Source organism: Ovis aries, chromosome 2 (genome assembly GCF_016772045.2).
Source record: "Ovis aries strain OAR_USU_Benz2616 breed Rambouillet chromosome 2, ARS-UI_Ramb_v3.0, whole genome shotgun sequence".
Taxonomy (NCBI): domain Eukaryota; kingdom Metazoa; phylum Chordata; class Mammalia; order Artiodactyla; family Bovidae; genus Ovis; species Ovis aries.
This window is the reverse complement of record NC_056055.1, coordinates 188757526-188782333: the sequence shown is the minus strand read 5'-3', so window position 1 is coordinate 188782333 and position 24808 is coordinate 188757526. Positions and strand designations below refer to the sequence as shown.

The following is a 24808-nucleotide window of genomic DNA, read 5'->3' as shown; positions in this document are numbered from 1 at the left end:
TGACTCCTGGAAAAACTATAGCTTAGATTAGATGGACTTCTGTTGGTAAAATAATATCTCTGCTTTTTAATATGCTGTCTAGGTTGGTCACAGCTTTTTTTCCAAGGAGAAAGCATTTTTTAATCTCATGGCTTCAGTCACCATCTGCAGTGATTTTAGAGCTCAAAAAAATGTTTCCCTGTTTCCATTGTTTCCCATCTGTTTGCCATGGAGTGATGGGACCAGAGGCCATGATCTTTGTTTTCTGAATGTTAAGTTTTAAGCCAACTTTTTCACTCTCTTCTTTCACTTTTATCGGGAGGCTCCTTAGCTCTTCTTTGCTTTCTGCTATAAGTGTGGTGTCACCTGGGTATCTGAGATTATTGATATTTCTCCCAGCAACCTTGATTCCAGCTTGTGCTTCATCCAAACCAACATTTCTCCTGATGTACTCCGTAAATAAGTTAAATAAACAGGGTGACAATATACAGCCTTGGTGTGCTCCTTTCCTGATTAGGAACCAGTCTGTTGTTCCACGTCCAGTTCTAACTGTTGTTTCTTGACCTGCAAACAGATTTCTCAGGAGGCAGGTTAGTTCGTCTGGTATTCCCATCTGTTGAAGAATTTGCCACAGTTTGTTGTGATCCACACAGTTAAAGGCTTTGGCATAATCAATAAAGCAGAAGTAGATTTTTTTTTTTTTTCTGGAATTCTCTTGCTTTTTCGATGATCCAATGGATAATGGCAATTTTATCTCTGGTTCCTCTGTCTTTTCTAAATCCAGCTTGAGCATCTGGAAGTCCATGGTTCACGTTCCACTGAAGACTGGCTGTGAGAAATTTGAGCATTACTGTGCTAGTGTGTGAGATGAGTGCAATTGTGCGGTAGTTCAATCCCTGAATTTGGAAGATCCCTTGGAGAAAGGAACAGCTACCCACTCTGGTTTTCTGGCCTGGAGAATTCCATGGACTGTATAGTCCATGGTGTTGCAAAGAGTCAGACACGACTGAGTGACTTTCACTTTCACTTTGAACATTCTTTGCCATTGTCTTTGATATCAGAGTGAAAACTGACATTTTCCAGTCCTGTGGCCACTGCTGAGTTTTCCAAGTTGCTGGCATATTGAGTGCAGCACTTTCAAAGCATCATCTTGTAGGATCTAAATAGCTCAACTGGAATTCCATCAGCTCCCCTAGCTTTGTTTATAGTGATGCTTTCTGAGGATCACTTGACTTCCATTCCAGGATGTCTGGTTCAAGGTGTGTGATCACACCATCATAGTTATCTTGGTCATGAAGATCTTTTTTGTGTAGTTCTCTGCTTGCCACCTCTTCTTAATGTCTTCTGCTTCTGTTAGGTCCACACTGTTTCTGTCCTTTATTGTGCCCATCTTTGCATGAAACATTCCCTTGGTATCTCTGATTTTCTTGAAGAGATCTCTAATCTTTCCTATTCTATTCTTTCCTCTATTTCTTTGCTTGGATCACTGAGGAAGGCTTTCTTATCTCTCCTTGCTATTCTTTGGAACTCTGCATTCATATGGGTATATCTCTGCATTCAAATGGGTAATCCCTTGACAAATAGATTAAAGGGATTAGATTTGACAGACAGATGCCTGAAGAACTATGGATGGAGGTTCCCACATTGCATAGGAGGCAGTGATCAAGACCATCCTCTAGTAAAAGAAATGCCAAAAGGAAAATGGTTGGCTGAGGAGGCCTTGCAAAGAGCTGAGAAAAAATTCAGCTATATTGTTATATAAATTATTCAGAGAAAATAAAGCAGTTAAACCCACAGTGGCTATTAAATCTTTTTATTTTCTCCTTTGATTCCAGTAATGAATAACTAGTGAAATTTGATAAATGAGTAAATAAAAGAATGATAAGTTATAGACAAATACTTGATTTGTATTTTTAATCATTATTTGAAAATGACTGTAGTGAAGAAGAAATTCATAGGGTCTGGACTCCATCTTAGGCCTGTTCATGTTGATCATGCTCGGCCACCTTTCCAATGGACTCTGAACTCTGTGTTTAATGACTATGAAAACAACAATTGAAGGATAAGACCCCCTCCAGACAGGGGAACCTTGAAGATCATATCTAGGTTACTCATCATCTAAGAGAAAACATACACTAATCACCCCTTCCTCCAGACAGGCCATAAATTTTTCTGTATCAATCGGAGTGTAACCTCGGGTTTATTGATTATTGGCTATTTGTTTGACTGTTTGAGCACATGAGCACATAGCATGTGAATGATGGAGTTATTGGGATTGCATTTTCCTTGGTTTATGTAAGTCTCAAGGAATTTGGAGTGGTGGGTTCAGACAGGTACACATGGGGTATAAAAGATTTTCACAAATGCTGGTCAGGGTCCTTGGCTAAGAGGAGGCTCTGCCTTGGGCCCGCCGGTGTAATAAACTGCACTCCACTATCTGCATTGTCCTTCTGAGTGAGTTTGTTTCCCAGAACGCTTGGCTACAACATTTGGTGCATTGGCCAGGAAACTCCTCACTTTGATGAAACAGGTCTCATTTGAGGCTACCCTGAGGCTTTGTGGCTTGAATCTCCTAGAGCAGGGAAGGCGCCTCAACCCTCTGGAAGAATTCAGCCTTTCAACGCCCAATTTCTTCGTTTTGGCAGGTAGCAAACGGCAGCAAGGGAACTGAGCGCTCAGGTGAGGAGGAACCCACCCAGCAGGGTGGAAGAGGGGGCCTGATCACCCCCCTGGGAGGGACTATAAGGGGCATGGGCCCACAGGGGCCTGGAATAGGCAGGCAGCAAAGACTGCTTGGTACACAGGTCGACAAGCATGCTACGGTTTAGAAAGGAAATTTGTGAAGGTCATTTAGGAGGTGTGTCCACGCCGTCTCAGGGAAAATTATTACCAGCGATCACCAGAGGATTTTTAGGATAGGAAACTGGTCCTTGTATGCTCGTATTCTGCCTTCACCCAGGAGGTGTCCCATCTGCTGTGAAATTCTTGACCCCTCGGAATTGTTAGGCAAGGAAGGAAGAGGAAGCTCCCACAGCTGTGGGGCTTGCTGACTTGGAAATTAAATAGGGCTGTTGGGGCTCAGAGATATCAGGTCCCCGAGAGCCCATGGTAACCTTAAAAGTGGGGGACCAAAACATTGACTTCATGGAGCAGAACTGTCGGTAGTAAAACCTGTGGCACCACTGTCCAAAAAGACTACTGCTGTAACTAGGGTATCGGGAGAAGACATGATTAAATCATTTTGCCAGCCCAGAAAATGTCAGATGGGGGGGCACCAAGTGATTCATGAATTCCTCCACATTCCTGAGTGCCCAGTACTCAGGGAAGAGACTTGCTCTCAAACTAGGAGCACAAGTGACTTTCTCCCCTGAGGAGAGGCCCACCTTCCAGATGGACACTATGACTTATTTGCTGTCTCCCTCTCAAGACCCCCCAAAGATGAGTGGAGGTTGCATGAGCCTCTGAAGGCAGAACCGGGTGGGCTGGAAGAGCATGAGAGAGAGCTAACTCAATTATTCCCTGAGGTCTGGGTGGAAGACCGCCCCCTCCCCCCAGGCTGGCTAAACATCAAGCCCCAGTGATAATAGAACTCAAACCAGGCACCATCCTGGTTAGAAAGCGCCAATACCTGCTACTGATAGAGGCCTGGGCCGTCATACTGCCCCACATCAAAAGATTGAAACAAGGGGGCATTCTAGTAGAGTGCCAGTCGGCTTGGAATATGCCGATCCTGCCAGTCAAAAAGGAAGGAGGACAGGGCTATAGGCCTGTACAGGATCTCAGGGTAGTCAACCAGGCTACTGTGACTTTACACCCCACTGTTCCAAACCCCTATACCTTTTAGCCTCCTCCCGCCGAGGACTAAAGTTTATACTCGCCTAGATCTCAAGGATGCCTTCTTCTGCGTACACCTCGTCCCAGCATCACAGCCCACCTTTGCCTTTGAATGGGAAGATCCAGTCGGGGGCACCAAACAACAGCTTATCTGGACTCCCCCACAAGGGTTTAAGAACTCCGCAGCCATCCTTGAGAAAGCCTTGGCTTCTGACCTGAACTCATTCCATCCAGAAGAATATAGATGTTGGCTCTTACAATATGGGGATGACCTGCTGCTTGCTGCCGAGACCAAGGAAAAATTCTGGAAAGGGACAAAAACACTGCTCTAGCTGCTGATGGAAGCAGGTTACCAGGTGTTGAAGAAGAAGGCACAGATCTGCAAGGAGGTAAGTTGTCTGGGGTTTGTTTTAAAGAAGGACACAAGGTTCCAGACCTTAGTTGGGTCCTATATACTGATGGCACCAGCCTGATAAAACAAGGACAATGGCTGTCAGGTTAGCCAAAGCAGAAGGGGCCATCAAAACTGAAAAGGGATGGTGGGAATTGCCAAGTGGCAAATTATTGGTACTGGAGGAGCTGGCACACACTCTGGTAAGCCAAACACACCAAGGGACCCACCTAGGCCATGCTGCCTGCTCACAGGTTAATGCTGCCTCTCAGGTATTCAGACAAACACCTCCGAGTATTTAGCAGAAAGGCATGCTGCCCTTTGAACACCTGAGAGTGGACTTCACTGAAATGAAACCTTACTGACACTACTGTTACCTGCTGATCGTGATATGTACATTCTCCGGATGGGTAGAAGCTTTTCCTACCTGGACTGAAAGAGCATCAGAATTAGCCCGGTGCCTGCTTAGGGAAATAGTAAGATTTGGACTTCCTACCAGCATTGGTTCAGACAATGACCCGGCTTTTGTAGCTGATTTAGTACAACAAGTAAGCAAAACTTTACACATCAAATGGAAACCGCACACTGCATATAGGCCCAGAGTTCTGAGATGGTGGAAAGAACCAACCAGACATTAAAGAGACTCTCCAAGTGGATCATAGGGACTGACTGCTTCTGGGTGGACTTGCTTCCAACAGCTCTGCTCAGACTCAGGATGACCCCACAGTCCCAAGGCTATTCTCCATACGAAATTGTGAATGGGAGGCCCCCTCCCATAATAAAACAGGTGTCAACAAATTTGCCTCAGATAAGGGAGAATAGCATTTCACAGCAGATGGAACTGGGCAAGGTAATAAATTGGGTAACTAAGTTTGTACAAGAAAGGGTGCCGTTACCCCTTGGGGAACAGATTCATGAGTTTATGCTTGGTGACCAAGTATGGGTCAAAGATTGGAAACATGATTTGCTAGCCCTTTGGTGAAAGGGCCCTTATGTTATTCTAACTACCCCTACTGCAGGTAAAGTTGCAGGTATTGTCCCTCGGATCCATCATACGAGGGTGAAGAGAACATACAAAGCAGACCCAAAAAGCGCTGAGTGGAATGCACAGAGGGACCCCGCTGACCCTCGAGAGACTAAGACCATCCTTAAGAAAAAGGAAAAGAAGATCCTGGACGAGCCCCTTCAGGATGAATCTGCACAATCAACTCCTGCTTCTTGGCCTCATCAACATGATTTTGAATTTAACTTCCATTTCAACTCAGGACAATGCTTTCATCTCATGGGCACATTACTACGCAGACTTCCACAACACTTCCAGCTGCTGGGTACGTGGGGCTATGCCTCTGTCAGTGATGGATGGACTTCCTTGGTGGGTGTCACCACTCTGCCAAGGAGATTTTAAACCACTCTGGTCTTTTCTGGAATGACAAAAAGAGACTTTTCCTCTCTCTTGTCAATCATAACCTCTTCTTATTCTCTTGGTGTAAGACCTATAGTCAATAGACTCGGGTCATGGAGTTACATTTGATATAAAAGCCAGTGTAACAAAAGCCTAACCTACTTGTTGTAAATCTTATCCCGGTAGCCCTGGTAATCTACCTTATTCACATGCTAGGTGGACAAGATCTGTGTTTGGATGGTATGAGTATATTGCTGCCTTATTCGTACCCTCTATAGGGACAACAGATATCGTGATTAAAGTAGAAGCCTTGACTAATTTCACACAACAGGCCCTCCTAGATAGAACAAAAGCCATCCAAGCCTTAAATGAAGAGCAAATCCAAATGAGAAAAACGGTAATTCATAATAGAATGGCTTTGCACATACTCACAGCTGCTCAAGGAGGGACTTGTGCTATAATTAAGGCTGAATGCTGTGCATACATTCCTGACTTATTGGCAATGTATCGACTGCTTTAGATGACATGAAAAAACAGGTAAAAGCAATGTCAAATGAAAACATTCCCTTCTGGACTTCTGTCCTATCTTGGGTGAAGGGCGATTGGTGGAAAACTATATTTGCCACTGTTGTAGTTGTCTTGATAGTTCTGCTTTGTGGACCCTGAATTTTACAATGTATTATGAACTCTGTAACCTGAAGGTTGATGTCATTCTCCCAAACTGGAGGTCAGAGAGCCAGGGTGCAATATATCCCTATGAATGATGCTCATAATGAGTTAAGAACCTCAAGAGGGGGGAATGAAGAAGGAATTCATAGGGCCTGGACTCCATCTTAGGCCTGTTCGTGCTGATCATGCTTGGCCACCTTTCCAATGGACTCTGAACTCTGTGTTTAATGACTATGAAAACAATAATCAAAGGATAAGACACCCTCCAGATGAGGGAACCTTGAAGATCGTATCTAGGTTACTCGTCGCCTAAGAGAAAACATACACTAATCACCCCTTCCTCCACACAGGCCATAATTTTTTTCTGTATCAATCGGTGTGTAACCTCGGGTTTATTGATTATTGGCTAATTGTTTGACTGTTTGAGCACATGAGCACATAGCAGTTGAATGATGGAGTTATTGGGATTGTATTTTCCTTAGTTTATGTAAGTCTCAAGGAATTTGGAGTGGTGGGTTCAGACATGTACACATGGGGTATAACAGATTTTCACAAATGCTATTTGGGGTCCTTGGCTAAGAGGAGACTCTACCTTGGGCCAGCCGGTGTAATAAACTGCACTCCACTATCTGCATTGTCCTTCTGAGTAAGTTTGTTTCCCGGAATGCATGGCTGTAACAGCAGCACCCCTACACTCATACATTATTAAAATTATCTTTTTTCTTTCCAGTTGTGATATAACTGACATACAGAGCTTTATAATTTTAAGGAATGCAGCATAATGACTATATATATATGTACATATATACAGGTATATATATATATGTATGTATATATACCCAGGTCTCCTGCATTGCAGGTGGATTCTTTACCAGTTGAGCCACAAAGGAAGCCCAAGAATACTGGAGTGAGTAGCCTATGCCTTCTCCAGTGCATCTTCCAGACCAAGGAATTAAACTGGGGTCTCCTGCATTGCAGGTGCATTCTATACCAACTGAGTTACAAGGAAGCCCATAATGACTCTGTGTGTGTGTGTGTGTGTGTATAAACTGTGGTGTTGGAGAAGACTCTTGAGAGTCCCTTGGACTGCAAGGAGATTCAACCAGTCCATTCTGAAGGAGATCAGTCCTGGGTGTTCATTGGAAGGACTGATGCTAAAGCTGAAACTCCAGTACTTTGGCCACCTCATGTGAAGAGTTGACTCATTGGAAAAGACTCTGATGCTGGGAGGGATTGTGGGAAGGAGAAGAAGGGGACGACAGAGGATGAGATGGCTGGATGGCATCACCAACTTGATGGACATGAATTTGAGTGAACTCTGGGAGTTGGTGATGGACAGGGAGGCCTGGCGTGCTGCGATCCATGGGTTCACAAAGAGTTGGACACTACTGAGCGACTGAACTGTACTGAATATATATGCATCTTCTTTTCCATCCACCTGTTGATTGACACTTAGCTTGCTTCCAAACTAATATACCTTGGCTATGATAAATAATGCTTCAACAAACAGAAGGTTGTATACAGCTTTTAAAATTATGGCTTTTGTTTTCTTTGGATAAATCCCGAGGATTGGAATAATTGGATAGTATGGCAGTTATATTTTTAATTTTTCAAGAAATCTTCATACTACTTTTCAAAATGACTGCATGAACTTAATCCTACCAACAATGCAAGAGGGTTTCCTTTTCTCCACATCCTTGCTAACACTTGTTACTTACTGTATTTTTATTTTTATAACAGTCATTCTGACAGGTGTGAGTTGATATCTCATCATGGTTTTCATTTGAATTAGTGAGGATTAGTGATATTGAACATCTTTTCATGGGTCTGTTGGCCATTTGTGTATCTTCTTTGAAAAAAATTGCATATTCAGGACCTCTGCTCCTTTTTCGAATGGGCTGTTTATTGTTTTGATATTGAGTTGTGTGAGTTCTTTGTATATTTTTGATATTAAATCCTTATTAAATATATACAAAAGTCCTCTCCCAGATCTACCTGGAATCTCTTGCAAAAGTCTTCTCCAATTCAGTAGGCAATATTTTCTCTCTCTCTCTCTCTCTCTTTTTTTTATGTTTTTCTTTAATGTGCAAAATATTTCTATTTTAGTATAGTCCCATTTGTTCATTTTTGCATTTGGTTCCCTTCCCTTAGGAGACATAGTCAAATCAGTATTGCTAAGACATATGTCAGAAGGTGTATTGCCTAAATGTTTTTCTAAAGTGTTATGGTTTCAGTCCCTATATTTAACTTTTTATTCCATTTCAAGTGTATTTTTGTTGTGAAAAAGTAGTCTGGTCTGATTTTTTTTTTTTGCATGTAGCTGTTCAGTTTTCCCTATTAATGTATTGAAAATATTGTCTTTTCCTACTGTATATCCCTACAACCCACTGTTTAGATTTATTGATCTTATAAGTGTTGGTTCGTTTCTAGGATCTCTATTCTGTGCCATTGATCTCATTGTCCACTTTTGTGCCAGTGCTGGTGGTATTTTAGTCACTAAGTCGTGTCTGACTCCTGTGACTCCATGCACTATAGCCTGTCAGGCCTCTTTCTTCTCATTACTATAGCTTTGTAATATAGTTTAATATCAGGGCACATGATATCTCCATCTTTTCTCAAGACTGTTTTGGTGAATTGATGTCTTTTCTGTTTCCATACAGATTTCAGAATTATTTCTTCTAGTTCCATGAAAAGCATCCTCCCTAATTTGAGAGAGATTATATTAAATCCATAGTTTGGCTTGGGCATTATGGGCATTATAACAATATTATCTCTTCAAATCCATGAGAATAGTATATATTTCTATTTGTTAGTGTTATCTTCAATTTCTTTCAGCAGTGACTTTTGGTGATCTGAATACACATCTTTTACCTCCTTAGGTGGGTTTATCCCTAGATATTTCATTCTTATTGATGCAATCTTAAATGAAATTATTTTCTTAATTTCTCTTTCAGATAGTTCACTCTTAGTATATAGAAATGCAACGTGATTTCTGTACATGAATTGTGTATCTTGCAACTTCGTAGTATTTTTAGGATGTCCTATATATAGTATCATAATATCTGTAAGCAACGAAAGTTTTACTTCTACCTTTCCAATCTGGATTACTTTTATTTCTTTTTCTTATCTGATTGCTTTAACTAGGCCTTCTCAAAATATGTTGAACGAAAGTAGTGAGACTAGAAATCCTTGTCTGGTTCCTGATGTTAGAAAAAAAAAAAAATTCCGCTTTCAACATTTAAATGTGATGTTAGTTTTAGGTTTGTCACATATGACCTTTATTATGTTGAGGTATGTTCCCACTGTACCCATTTTGTTGAGAGATTTTTGTTTTTAATAAATTGAAGTTAAATGTTGTAAAAAAATGTTTTTGCATTTATTCAGATTATCATATGGCTTTTAGTCCTCATTTCAAAAATCAATCAATTTATAGTTGCTTTCCTGGAATAAATCCCACTTGACTGTGGTGTATGATACTTTTAATGTATTATGGAATTTAATTTCCTATTATCTTGTTGAGGATATTTGTATCTATATTTATCATTAATATTGGCCTGTAATTTTTGTTGTTTTCTTTTTGTTGTTGTATTTTTTGGTGTCAGGATAACTCTGGCCTCACAGAATGAGTTTGAAAATGATCCTTCCTCTTGCAATTTTAAAACATAGTTAGAAAATGATGAAGCCTATCCTGTGAGGCCTACTTCAGGCCTGTGAAGTATTGTCTTAGACTTTTGTTTGTTGAAAGTTTAAAAAATAGAAAAATAAGCTGATTCAATTTCATTACTAGTAATTGGTCTGTTCATATTTTGTATTTTTTTTTTCTGATTCAACCTTGGGAGAATGCACCTTTCAGAATTTATCCATATATTCTCAGTTGTTCATTTTTTTTAGCATTTTATTGTTCATAATAATATTGTATGATTCTTTGTATATCTCCAGTATTTTTAGTAAATTCTCCTTTTTCATTTCTGATTTTATTTGAGCCCCCTGTCTTTTTTTTTCTTTTTCCCCTTGATGTATCTGGCAAAATTGCATATATTACTAAAAAAAAAAAAAACCAAAAACTGTAAGTTGTTTATCTTATAGTTTAATTATTTAATAAGATTCAATGGAATTTTTATTTGAAAAAATTATATATATTCACAAAAATTTGTGTGTCATTTTCTTGATTTATTTCCCTTAAGACAGAAGATGCTATATAACAATCAGGATTCAGATCACAATGAATTTGTTTATAATGAAAATAATTTTTAAAATATTTGAAATTCTGACTCTGTGAAGTTGCCAATAGATATTTTTATAATATTTTCAACCATTTAAAAAAGCATAAATAGATTAATTAAAAGTAATTAAAAAGTAGATGTCAGTGTTGTGATTTAGTTATATGTTAAACTCCAAATTAATTCACACGACTTTAAATTACAGAAAATGTATACTCAGTACATTAATTTTAGCAGCTGGTAATATTTTACCACATTTTATTTGAATCTTTTTAAATTTTAAAAATAGAAAATATGGTTAAAAGCAAAACATCTCATTGGAAATAAAAAGCAAATATAATCATTTGTTTTACTCTCATATTTGTATGTGTGTTTTGAAACTAAAAGTATAATAAAATTTAAGATTAAAATATATTGTTGTTTTAACTTTACAAGTACACGAACCATATTGTACCTACTTTTTAATCAATTGCTTATTTTTCTCAATATTACTTTTTCAATATTCATGTGTATGAGCTTTATTCAATTCAGCTGCTGAATTAAATTTCATTGTTTGGGAACCTATTAATTTCAGTTCAGTTCAGTCACTCAGTCGTGTCTGACTCCTTGCAACCCCATGTATGGCAGCATGCCAGGCCTCCCTGTCCATCACCAACTATCGGAGTTCACTCAGTCTCACATCCATTGAGTCAGTGATGCCATCCAGTCATCTCATCCTCAGTCGTCCCCTTCTCCTCCTGCCCCTAGTCCTTCCCAGCATCAGAGTCTTTTCCAATTAGTCAACTCTTCTCATGGGTGGCCAAAGTACTGGAGCTTCAACTTTAGCATCATTCCGTCCAAAGAAATCCCAGGGCTGATCTCCTTCAGAATGGACTGGTTGAATCTCCCTGAAGTTCAAGGGACTCTCAAGAATCTTCTCCAACACCACAGTTCAAAAGCATCAATTCTTCGGCACTCAGCTTTCTTCACCGTCCAACTCTCACATCCATACATGACCACTGGAAAAAATATACCCTTGACTAGACGGATCTTTGTTAGCAAAGTAATATCTCTGCTTTTGAATATGCTATCTAGGTTGGTCATAACTTTCCTTCCAAGGAGTAAGTGTCTTTTAATTTCATGGCTGCAGTCACCATCTTCAGTGATTTCGGAGCCCCCAAAAATAAAGTCTGACACTGTTTCCACTGTTTCCCCATCTATTTCCCATGAAGTGATGGGACCAGGTGCCATGATCTTAGCTTAAAATACATTTATTTATCTTCTAATGGACAATTTTGCTAGTCTGCTTTTTAATTTACAAATCATGTAGGAACACTATTAATCATACCCCCATATGAATGCAAATGAAAAAGCTGGGTTCTAACTCTACACCTCTTCTTTTGATTAAAAAAAAAAAAAAGTCCATGAAGTGATTTTTACTGTTATAATCTCACCATAGAGGAGTTGCTGCTGCTGCTGCTGCTGCTAAGTCGCTTCAGTCGCGTCCGACTCTGTGCGACCCCATAGACAGCAGCCCGCCAGGCTTCGCCATCCCTGGGATTCTCCAGGCAAGAACACTGGAGTAGGTTGCCATTTCCTTCTCCAATGCGTGAAAGTGAAAAGTGAAAGTGAAGTCCCTCAGTCGTGTCCGACTCTTCCCAACCCCATGGACTCCTCGGTTCATGAGAATTTCCAGGCAAGAGCATTGGAGTGGGTTGCCATTGCCTTCTCCATAGAGGAGTTACCATGTTCTTTAAAAAGTTTGGCTTTATCAGAGATGTTTATCTTTTTAAATTTATAAATATGAAATGTCACTTTCCTGATTTATAGAACTATACACTTTGAATATTTATTGGAAACTCAGGCTCTTTTTAAACTGAGTTTTTATATTTTTGGACCTGTTCTATTGAGTCACTATTAAGTTTTTTTCTTTTTTATGCTTTTTATAACATATAGAAGTTATTTATATATGATCTAGATAGTTTTTAAGAGGTCTTGCCAATGTTTACTATCTTTCTGTACTTAAATTTCAGCTTTTTTCTTTAATATATTTGTTTTCTTTCATATATTGAATTGTAGTTGATTTCCCTGGTGGCTCAGATGGGAAAGAATCTGCCTGCAATGCAAGAGACCTGGGTTCGATCCTGGGGTTGGGAAGATCCCCCAGAGAAGGAAATGGCAACCCACTCCAGTATTCTTGCCTGGAGAATCCTATGAACGGATGACCCTGGCAGATAAACAATCTGTGGTGTCGCAAAGAGTCAGACATGACTGAGAAAGTAACACTTTCACTTTCACTTTCATAGTTGATTTATCCTATTATATTAGCTTCAAGGGTACAGCACAGTAATTCAGTATTTCTATAGAACATACCACGTTTAAAGCTATTAAAAAGAATGGCTATAATTCCCTGGGTTGTACAATACATCCTTGTAGCTTATCTATTTTTACATATAGTAGGTGTTAATTTTTTTTTTTTTATGTGGACCATTTTTAAAGCCTTATGGAATTTGCTTATGTTGCTTCTGTTTTATATCTTGTTTTTTTGGCCATGAGGTATGTGAGATCTTAACTTCCTAAACAGGAATTGAACTGCACCCCATATATTGGAAGCTAAAATCTTAACCACATGATTGCCCCTCACCCCTTACTCTCCCCACCATTAATCACTAGTTTGTTTCTAATATCTATGAGTCTGTTTCTCCTTAGTTATATATATAAAAATTTTATTTTTGTAGCTTCAACATGCAAGTGATATCATACACTGTCTTTTTCTGATTAATTTCACTAAGCATAATATTCTCTAGGTCCATCCATGATGCTGCAAATAGTATAATTCCACTCTTTTTATGGCTGAGTAACATTCCAGTGAATGTATATATGGACCACATCTTTATCCATTTGTCTGTTGATGAACAAAAAGGTTGCTTTCATATCGTGGCTACTATAAATAATACTGGCCCATGTGTATCTTTTCAAATAAGTGTTTTCTCCAGGTGCATTCCCAGGAATAGAATTGCTGAGTTATTAGATAGTTCTATTATTTCTATTTGAAGTTTTCTAGGAACCTCCAGGTTTAAAGCTGTTAAAAGGAAACTACTGGAGAAGGAAATGGCAACCCACTCCAGTGTTCTTGCCTGGAGAATCCCAGGGATGGAGGAGCCTGGTAGGCTGCCATCTGTGGGCTCGCACAGAGTCGGACACTACTGAAGCGACTTAGCAGCAACAGCAGCAGGAACCTCCATACAGTTTACCAAAGTGACAGGACCAACTTTCATTTCTATGTATTTTCCTTTTCATATGTATAAGACAAATCTTTTTTATTTTTTCTATTCACTCACTAAAAGGATTTATTTTTTTTTCCATCTCACATATATCTAAAACAGCATGTTGCCTTTCATGATATGTATTTAATGTTTCTGGAGTTATTAATCAGAATACAGTTATTAATTTTTGTGTATAAAAATCAACTAACGTATATTGTGCTTTTGGAAAGAGACCTACATTATTTCTAATCCTGCAATTTTAATTACATGCAGTAATTACATGCTGTAATTAATTTTAATTACATGCATGAGGACAAATATCAGCTGCCAATGTTACCTATTACCTTTTTATTCTAATACAATATTAGTATATAAACTGTAATTTGTGCTCACAGTTCAGTTCAGTCGCTCAGTCGTGTCTGACTCTTTGTGATGACCATGGACTGCAGCACCTCAGGCATCCCTGTCCATCACCAACTTTCAGAGTTTACTCAAACTCATGTCCATCAAGTCAGTGATACCATTCAACCATCTCATCCTCTGTCGTCCCTTCTCTTCCTGCCTTCAATCTTTCCCAGCATCAGGTGGGCTAAGTATTGGAGTTTCAGCTTCAACATCAGGCCTTCCAGTGAATATTCAGGACCGATTTCCTTTAGGATGGATTGTTTGGATCTCTTGGCCACTGCTGAGTTTTCAAAATTTGCTAGCATATTGAGTGCAGCACTTTCACAGTATAAGTTTTACAATTTGAAATAGCTCAACTGGAATTTCATCACCTCCACTAGCTTTGTTCATAGTGATGTTTTCTGAGGCCCACTTGACTTTGCATTCCAGGATGTCTGGCTCTAGGTGAGTGATCATACATCGTGATTATCTCGGTTGTGTAGATCTTTTTTGTATAGTTCTATATATTCTTGCCACCTCTTCTTAATATCTTCTGCTTCTGTTAAGTCTATACCATTTCTATCCTTTACTGTGCCAATATTTGCATGATATGTTCACTTTGTGTCTCTAATTTTGTTGAAGAGATCTCTAGTCTTTCCCATTCTACTATTTTCCTCTATATCTTTGTATTGGTCATTGAGGAAGGCTTTCTTATCTCTCCTTGCTATTCTTTGGAACTCTGTATTTAAATGGGTATATGTTTCCTTTTCTCCTTTGTTTTTCATTTCTCTTCTTTTCTCAGTTATTTGTAAGGCTTCTTAAGACAACCATTTTGCCTTTTTGCATTTCTTTTTTTGGGGATGGTCTTGATCACTGCCTCCTATACAATGTCATGAATCTCCATCCATAGTTCTTCAGGTACTGTGTCTGTCAGGTCTAATCCCTTGAATCTATTTGTCACTCCCACTGTATAACTCTCAGGGATTTGATTTAGGTCATACCTAAATGGTAGCAGTTTTCCCTATTTTCTTCAATTTAAGTCTGATTTTGGCACTAAGGATTTCATGATCTGAGCCGCAGTCTGCTCCCAGTCTTGTTTTTGCTGACTGTATAGAACCTTTCCATATGGCTGCAAAGAATATCATCAATCTGATTTCAGTATTGACCATCTGCTGATGTCAATGTGTAGAGTCATGTCTTGTGTTTTTGGAAGAAAGTGTTTGCTATGACTAGTGCGTTCTCTTGGCAGAACTCTGTAAGCCTTTGCCCTGCTTCATTCTGTACTCCAAGGTCGAATTTGCTGTTACTCCAGGTATCCCTTGACTTCCTACTTTTGCATTCCAGTTCCCTGTAATGAGAAGGACACCATTTTTGGCTGTTAGTTCTAAAAGGTTTGTTTGGTTTTTTAAAAATATTTAATTATTTCCTTATTCCTATACAGATTTACTCCCATTCACCTCTTTTTTCTATACATTATCTACCAATGTCTCATACATATTTTACATTTCTATATGTTACAGGGCCAATAGTATATTAAGTAGATATCATTTATGCATTCTCTTATAATTTAAGAAAGGCTAAAATGGATTTAAACTTGTGTATGTGTGCGTGTGTGTGTTAGTCACTTAGTCATGTCCGACTCTTTGTGACCCCATACTATAGCCCACCAGACTCCTCTGTCCATGGGATTTTCCAGGCAAGAATACTGGAGTAGTCTGACATTTCCTTCTCCAAAACTTTTATAATCAAATACTATTGATTGCATTTTATTTTTTTAATGTGTATTTCAATTATTGTCTGAGTCTCTTGCTTTAAGACTGCAGAATTTTTTTTTAGTAGTTTTTATAAGCCAGTGATCAGTGTGAAGAAATAGAGGAAAACAATAGAATAGGAAGGCTAGAGATCTCTTCAAGAAAATTAGCGATACCAAGGGAACATTTTATACAAATATGGGATCAATAAAAGACAGAAATGGTATGGACCTAAGAGAGGCAGAAGATATTAAGAAGAGGTGGCAAGAATACACAGAAGAACTGTACAAAAAGTTCTTCATGACCCAGATAATCATGATGGTGTGATCACTCACCTAGAGCTAGACGTCCTGGAATGTGAAGTCAAGTGGGCCTTAGAAAACATCACTGTGAACAAAGCTAGTGGAGGTAATGGAATTCCAGTTGAGCTAATTCAAATCCTAAAAGATGATGCTGTGAAAGCATTGTCCTCAGTATGCCAGCAAGTTTGGAAAACTCAGCAGTGGTGTAGGGACTGGAAAAAGTCAGTTTTCTTTCCAATCCAAGGAAAGGCAATGACAAAAAATGCTCAGACTACCACACAGTTGCACTCATCTCACACACCAGTAAAGTAATGTTCAAAATTCTCCAAGCCAGATTTCAATGATATGTGAACCATGAACTTCCAGATGTTCAAGCTGGTTTTAGGAAAGGCAGAGAAACCAGAGATCCAATGGCCAACATCTGTTATATCATCAAAAAAAAAGAAAAACAAAAACAAGAAAGTTCCAGAAGAACATCTACTTCTACTTTATTGACTATGTCAAAGCCTTTGACTGTGTGGATCACGATAAACTGTGGAAAAATCTTCAAGAGATGGGAATAGCAGACTACCTGACCTGCCTCTTAAGAAATCTGTATGTAGGTTAGGAAACAACAGTTAGAACTGTTTATGGAACAGCAGACTGGTTCCAAATAGGAAAAGGAGTACATCAAGGCTGTATATTGTCACCCTGCTTATTTAACTTATATGCCGAGTTCATCATGAGAAACGCTCAGCTGGGTGAAGCACAAGCTGGAAACAAGATTGCCGGGAGAAATATCAATATCCTCAGATATGCAGATGACACCACACTTATGGCAGAAAGCGAAGAAGAACCAAAGAGCCCCTTGATGAAAGTGAAAGAGGAGAGTGAAAAAGTTGATTTAAAGCTCAACATTCAGAAAACTAAGATGATGGCATCTGGTCCCATCACTTCATGGGAAATAGATGGGGAAACAGTGGAAACAGTGACAAACTTCATTTTGGGGGGCTCCAAAATCACTGCAGATAATGACTGCAGCCATGAAATTAAAAGACACTTACTCCTTGGAAGAAAAGTTATTACAAATCTTGACAGCGTATTAAAAAGCAGAGACATTATTCTGCCAACAATGGTCTGTCTAGTCAAGTTTATGGTTTATCCAATAGTCATGTATGGCTGTGAGATTTGGACTATAAAGAAAGCTGAGTGCTGAATAATTGGTGTTTTTGAACTGTGGTATTGGAGAAGAGTCTTGAGAGACCCCTGGACTTCACAGAGATCCAACCAGTCCACCCTAAAGGAAACCAGTCCTGAATATTCATTGGAAGGATTGATGCTGAAGCTGAAACTCCAATACTTTGGCCACCTGATGCAAAGAGCTGACTCATTGGAAAAGACTCTGATGCTGGGAAAAATTGAAGGCAGAGGAGAAGGGGACGATAGAGGATGAGATGGTTGGATTGCATCACTAACTCAATGGGCATGAGTTTGAGTAAACTCCAGGAATTGGTAATGGGCAGGGAGGCCTGGCATGCTGCAGTCCATGGGGTTGCACAGAATCTGACACGACTGAGAGACTGAACTGAGCTAATGAGCCAGTTATGTTAGTGAAAACTTTCTTTCAGTTGTTTTTGACCTGAAAAAGTCTTTTTTTTTTTTTTTTTTGCTATATATATATACATTTTTTTTCCTAGATATGAGATTCTTGTTTGACTGCTTTTGTTTGGGCTGTATGAATATGTTACTCTATGGCTTCTTGACATCCACTATTTTTCTTTTCTTTTTTTTTCTTTTTTTTTTTTTTGGTTGAGAAATCAACTGTTTATCTTGTTGGAATTCTCTTGTAAAACTGAGTTTTTTTCTCAAGTTTTATTTAAGATTGCCTCCCTGTATTTTATTATAATGGATCTGATTGTGAATATCTTTATCTTTTTCCCACTTGGAATTCATTGAGCTTTCTGGATGTGAGCTTCAGTTTTCAATAAATTTGAGTTCTCAGCATTTCTTTGAAGATTTTTACCATGTTTTTCTTCCCCTCCTTTTGTCCTCTCTGCACATATTGATATATTTGATGGTATCCTACTTTTGTCTAAGGCTTTCTTTGTTTTCCTTCATTTTTTTTTTCTATGCATACTTCAACTTGTATGTGTCACCTTTAGTCCCTCAGTCATGTCCAACTTTTTGCAACTCCATGGATTATAGCCCACCAGACTGCTTTTTCCATGGGATTTCTCCAGGCAAGAATACTGGATTGGGTGGCCATGTCCTCCTTCAGGGGATCTTCCCAACCCAGGGATTGAACCCAGGTCTCCTGCATTTCAAGTGGATTCTTTACTGTCTCAGCCATTTGAGAACCCCCAAAATACTGGAGTAGGTAGCCTATCCCTTCTCCAGGGGAACTTCCTGACTGGGGAATCAAACCGAGGTCTCCTGCATTGTAGGCAGACTGTTTACCAGGTAAGCCACCAGAGAAGCTATGTATAGTATAATGAGCTTGTATAATCCCTATCTGTATCTCTGCAATTTACTTTGTCTTTTTTTTTTCTGCTACTTCAAATTTACTGTTGATATCCTCTAATGATTCTTTTTTAAATCCGGCATCTACAATAATCAAAATTTCCAACTGTATGGAGAAGGAAATGGCAACCCACTCCAGTGTTCTTGCCTGGAGAATTCCAGGGACTGGAGAGCCTGGTGGGCTGCCATCTATGGGGTCGCACAGAGTTGGGCACGACTGAAGCAACTTAGTAGCAGCATGCCTAACATCTGTCATTTTACTACATATGCAATCTACCTCAATAAAAGAGTCTGAACTGGTAAAAAAAAAAATCTACAAATAATAAATTTGGAGAGGGTGTAGAGAAAAATAAAATCCATGCATACTGTTGGTGGGAATGTAAATTGGTACAGCCACTGTGGAGAACAGTATAGAGTTTCCTTTAAAAACTAAAAACAAAGCTACCATATGATGCTGCTATCCCACTTGTGGGCATGTATCCAGATAAAACCAATATTCAAAGCATTCATAGCAGCACTGCTTACAATAGTCAAGACAAGGAAGCAACTCAAGGATCCATCAATAGATGAATGGAGTGATATATATAACTCAGCCACAAAAAGGAATGAAATAATGTCATTTGCAGCAACATGGGTAGACCTATAGATGATTATAATAAGTGAGCCAGGCAAAGATAAATATCATATGATAAAGCTTATATCTATAATGTAAAGAAAAGTATACAAATAAGTTTATTTATAGATCAGGAATAGATTCATAGATACAGAAAATAAATGTATGATTACCAAATGGGAGGGGTTAGGGATAAATTATGAGTTGGGAATTAAAATGTACAGACTGATTTATATAAAATAATTAACCAACAAGTACTTACTATATAACGCAGAAAGCTCTGCTATCTTGTAATAACCTATAATGAAGGAGAATGTTTAAAAAATGTATATTTGTATATGAGGCTTCCCTGGTGGCTCAGCAGGAAAGAATCCACCTGCAATAAGGAGATTCAGGTTCAATCCCTAGTCAGGAAGATACCCTGGAGAGGGTAACAGCAACACACTCCAGGATTCTCTCCTGGAAAACCCCATGGACAGAGGGGCTTTGCAGGCTACAATTATTGGGGTTGCAAGAGTTGGACATAACTTACTGATTATAACCACCAATCATATTTATATACACATATAACTGAGTCACTTTGCTGTACACCTGATAGTAACACATCAGAAATCAACTATATTTAATTTAAACATTCTATAAAAATTAAAAAAAAAACACAGTTGTATTTTCAGTACATTGGATACACTTAACAACAGATTTAATGCAGTAGAAAATGGTTTTAAAAACTCAGAGGTATTGGTTGTTCAGTCACTCAGTCGTGCCCCACTCTTTGTGACCTCACAGCCTGGAGCACCTGTCCAAGGACAGGCTACCCTGTCCTTCACAGTCTCCTGAAGCTTGCTCAAACTCGTGTCCATTGAGTTAGTAATGCCATCCAATCATCTCATCCTCTGTTATCCCCTTCTTCTCCTGCCTTCAGTCTTTCCCAGCATCAGGGCCTTTTCTAATGAGTCAGCTCTTTGCATCAGGTGGCAAAGTATTGGAGCTTCAGCTTCAGCACCAGTCCTTCTAGTGAATATTCAGGATTGATTTATTTTAGGATTGATTGGTTTGATTTCCTTGCAGTCCAAGGGACTCTCAAGAGTCTTCTCTGACATCACAATTCAAAAGCATCAATTCTTCAGTGTTCAGCCTTCTTTATGGTCCAACTCTCACATCCAAACATGACTACTGCAAAAACCGTAGCTTTGAATACACAGACTTTTTGGCAAAGTAATGTCTCTGCTTTTTAATATCCTGTCTAGGTTTGTCATAGCTTTTCTTCTAGGAGCAACCATCTTTGAATTTCATGGCTGCAGTCAACATCTGCAGTGATTTTGGAGCCCCCAAAAATAAAATCTGTCACTGCTTCCATTGTTTCCCCATCTATTTGCACGAAATGATGGGACCGGATGCCATGACCTTAGTTTTTAGACTGTTGAGTTTTAAGTCAGCTTTTTTATTCTCCTCTTTCACTTTCATCAGGAGGGTCTTTAGTTCCTCTTCGCTTTCTTCATGAGAGTGGTGTTATCTGCATATCTGAGGTTATTGGTATTTTTCCTGGCAATCTTGATTCCAGTTTGTGCTTCAATCAGCCCAGCATTTTGCATGATGTGCTCTGCATATAGGTTTAATTATAAATTATATATTTAATGACACTACACAACCTCCACACACTCTTTTCCCAATTTGGAACTGGTCCACTTTTCCATGTTTGGTTCTAACTGTTGATTCTTGACCTACACAGATTTCTCAGGAAGCAGGTAAGATAGTCTGATATTCCCATTTCTTAAAGAATTCTCCTGTTTGTTGTGATCCACCCAGTTAAAGGCTTTAGAGTAATCAATGAAGCAGAAGTAGAGATTTTTTTGGAACTCATGCTTTTTTTTTTATGATCCAAGGGATGTTGCCAATTTGATCTCTGGTCTTCTGCCTTTTATAAATGTAGCTTGAATATCTGGAATTACTTGTTTCTGGTACTTTTGAAGCCTAATTTGGAAAATTATGAGCATTACTTTACTAGCATAGAGATGAGTGCAATTGTGTGGTAGTTTGAACATTCTTTGGCATTGCCATTCTTTGGGATTGGAATGAAAATTGACTTTTTCCAGTCCTGTGCCAACTGCTGAAAATAGCTCAGCTGGAATTTCATCACCTCCACTAGCTCTGTTCTCTGATACTTCCTAAAGTCCACTTCACTTCACACTCCAGGATGTCTGGCTCCAGGTGAGTTATCCACTATTGTGATTATCTGGGTCATGAAGATCTTTTTATTATAGTTCTTCTGTATATTCTTGCCAGCTCTTCTTAATATCTTTTGCTTCTGTTAGGTCCATATCCTTTCTGTCCTTTATTGTGTTCATCTTTGCAAGAAATGTTTCCTTGAATATTTGAAGTTAGAGAAAATCTCTGATTTTCTTGAAGAGATCTCTAATCTTTCCCATTACATCATTTTCCTTTATTTCTTTGCATTGATCACTTAGGGAGGCTTTCTTATCTCTCCTTGCTATTATTTGTAACTATGTATTCAAAGGGATATTTCTTTTTCTTTTCTCCTTTGCCTTTCGCTTCTTTTCTCAGCTGTTTATAAGGCCTCCTCTGACAACCATCTTGCCTTTTTGCATTTCTTTTTCTGGGAGATGATTTTGATCACTGCCTCCTGTATAATGTTACAAACCTCTGTACATATTTCTTCACAGATGCTGTTTATCAGATCTAATTCCTTGAATCTATTTGTCACTTCCCCTGCATAATCATAAAGGATATGCTTTAGGTCATACATGAATTGTCTAGTGGTTTTCCTACTTTCTTCAATTTAAGTCTGAATTTGGCAATGAGGAGTTCATGGTCTAAACCACAGTCAGCTCCTGATTCTGTTTTTACTGACTTTATAGAGCTTCCCCATCTTCAACTGCAAAGAGTATAATAAGTCTGATTTCTGTATTGACTATTTGGTGATGTCCACATGTAGAATCATTTCTTGTGTTATTGGAAGAGAGTGTTTGCTATGACCAGTTAGTTCTCTTGTCAAAACTCAGAGACATATCAGCACAAATTTTCCAAAAAGAAAGCAATAAAGCAAAGTAACACTACATGGAATTGGCACACTGACTGACACTTCAAAAAATTGGAGAGAGAAAAAAATGGAGCAGGATCAATATTTCAGAAAAAAAAATTTTGTTTTAATTGAAAGAATGTACCTAATCAGTCATTCAAAACCCTCAGAAAACAACAGCATGATAAATATCAAACAAAATAAAACAATAACTTCTCCAGAAAGAAAACAATCCCAAATATACAATCAAAGAAACACGTAGATGTTTTAGATGTTTTAAGTTTTTAGAATTTTTTTTATACTTAGCCCCACTCTTTAACCCAGAGGACCATACATATTTCTGAAGAGAGTCTTTGAAGGCATTTGACGACTCTTTGTTGTCATGGGTGAGGGGGCAGGGATGATGCAGGAGGAGATGGACTCGAGGTTGTCCAAAAGAATGGTAAATGTATGCTTAGTCCTGAAACCTCCAAATTAACAGTCTTTAAATACTTAAGCATACTTAAGACTGTCTTTTTAAAGTTCTTGTCTGGTAATTCTGTCATCTATGTCATTTCTAAGTCTGTTTCTGTTGATGAATTTCTTTTCTGGTTATAGGCCAAATTGGTTAGCTTCTATGACTGGATGATGGATATTGCTAATAATATGCTGCTTGACTTGTTAGGGTTTTTTTTGTTTATTTGTTTGTTTTTAAAGAGTTTCTTCCAACAGGCAGAAAATCCTGCTGGAATCTTCCATCAGGCACTTATATTATTTACAGAACAACTTAATTTTTTTAGGTATGTTTAAGTTTTGTTACCGCTGGAAGAGAACAGCATGTTTTGTAGGTTTAGTCCTGCAAGTTTTTAACTGAAGAACGATGGTAAGGTAGCAACAGTGCTTATTTTACAGTTATTCTGATAATTACATTATTTAATGTATGTAAGTATCTTAGAATGGTGCTTACTGCAGAGTATGATACATTGTTACCTAGCATTCATACTATTTTAAATATTACATTGTTAATCTAGTAACACCTTTAACACCTAGGGTGAAGAAAGGGAAGGGCTAAGAAAACAACCAGTACAATTAAAAACAATGAAGAAAACAGAACTTTAGGAAAAGCTGGATAAAAATAAAGTAAAAACAGGTGTTGTTTTATACAAATTTTTTATACAAATATTCATAGAGATAAATGCGGATTCCCAGGTGGTGATAGTGGTAAAGAGCCAGCTTGTCAATGCAGAGGATATAAGAAATGTGGATTCAACACCTGAGTCAGGAAGATCTTCTGGAATATGAAAAGGCAACCCACTCCGGTATTCTTGCCTGGAAAATTCCAAGCACAAAGGAATATGGAAATATAGAGTCTATGGAGCCAGAAAAAGAAAATTTAAAATGTTTTGGTAATTGAATACAGAAAAATTTTACAAAAAAGGCCTTAAGGAACAAAATAAACATGATGATGTGGTCACTGACCTAGAGCCAGACACTCTGGAATGTGAAGTGAAGTGGGCCTTTGGAAGCATTACTATGAACAAAGCTAATGGAGGTGATGAAATTCCAACTGAGCTGTTTCCAGTCCTAGAAGATGATGCTGTGAAAGCGCTGTACTTAATATGCCAGCAAATTCGAAAAACTCAACAGGCAACAGGCCTGGAGAAGGTCAGTATTCATTCCAATTCCAAAGAAGGGGAACGTCAAAGAATATTCAAGCTACTGTAAACTGTACTCATTTCACATGCTAGCAAGGCTGTGTTCAAAATCCTTCAAGCTAGGCTTCAATAGTACATAAACCAAAAACTTCCTGATGTACAAGCTAGATATAGAAAAGGCAGAGGAACCAGAGATCAAATTGTCAACACCCAGTGGATCAGAGAAAAAGCAAGAGAATTATGGAAACAAACATCTACTTCTGCTTCATTGACTACACTAAAGCCTTTGACTGTGTGGATAAAAAAATACTATGGACAATTCTTAAAGAGAGAGAAATGCCAGGCTACCTTACCTGCCTCCTGAGAAACCTGTATGCAAAACAAGAAGCAATAGTTACAACTGGACCTGGAACAATGGATTGGTTCAAAATTGGGAAAGGAATATGTCAGGGTTGTATGCTGTCACTCTGTTTATTTAACTTTATATGGAGAACATCATGGGGGAAATGCCAGGCTGGATAACTCACAAGCTGGAATCAAGATTGCCAGAATTATCAACAACATCATATAAGTAGATGCTGCTGCTGCTGCTACTAAGATGCTTCAGTCATGTCTGACTCTGTGTGACCCCATAGATGGCAGCCCACCAAGCTCCAACATCCCTGGGATTCTCCAGGAAAGAACACTGGAGTGGGTTGCCATTTCCTTCTCCAATAAGCAGATGATACTTCCCTAATGGCAGAAAGTGAGAAGGAACTAAAGAGCCTCTTGATGAAGGTGAAAGAGGAAAGTGAAAAAGCTGGCTTAATATTCAACATTCAAAAAGCTAAGATTATGGATCCAGTTCA

The 24808-nt window shown here is 38.6% G+C and overlaps 1 pseudogene; it reads left to right on the top strand.

Annotated features, from left to right (window-relative positions):
• The first annotated feature begins 4299 nt into the window (after window positions 1-4299).
• LOC105611871 (uncharacterized) overlaps window positions 4300-24808 on the top strand; it is a 61530-nt pseudogene continuing 41021 nt past the window's right edge.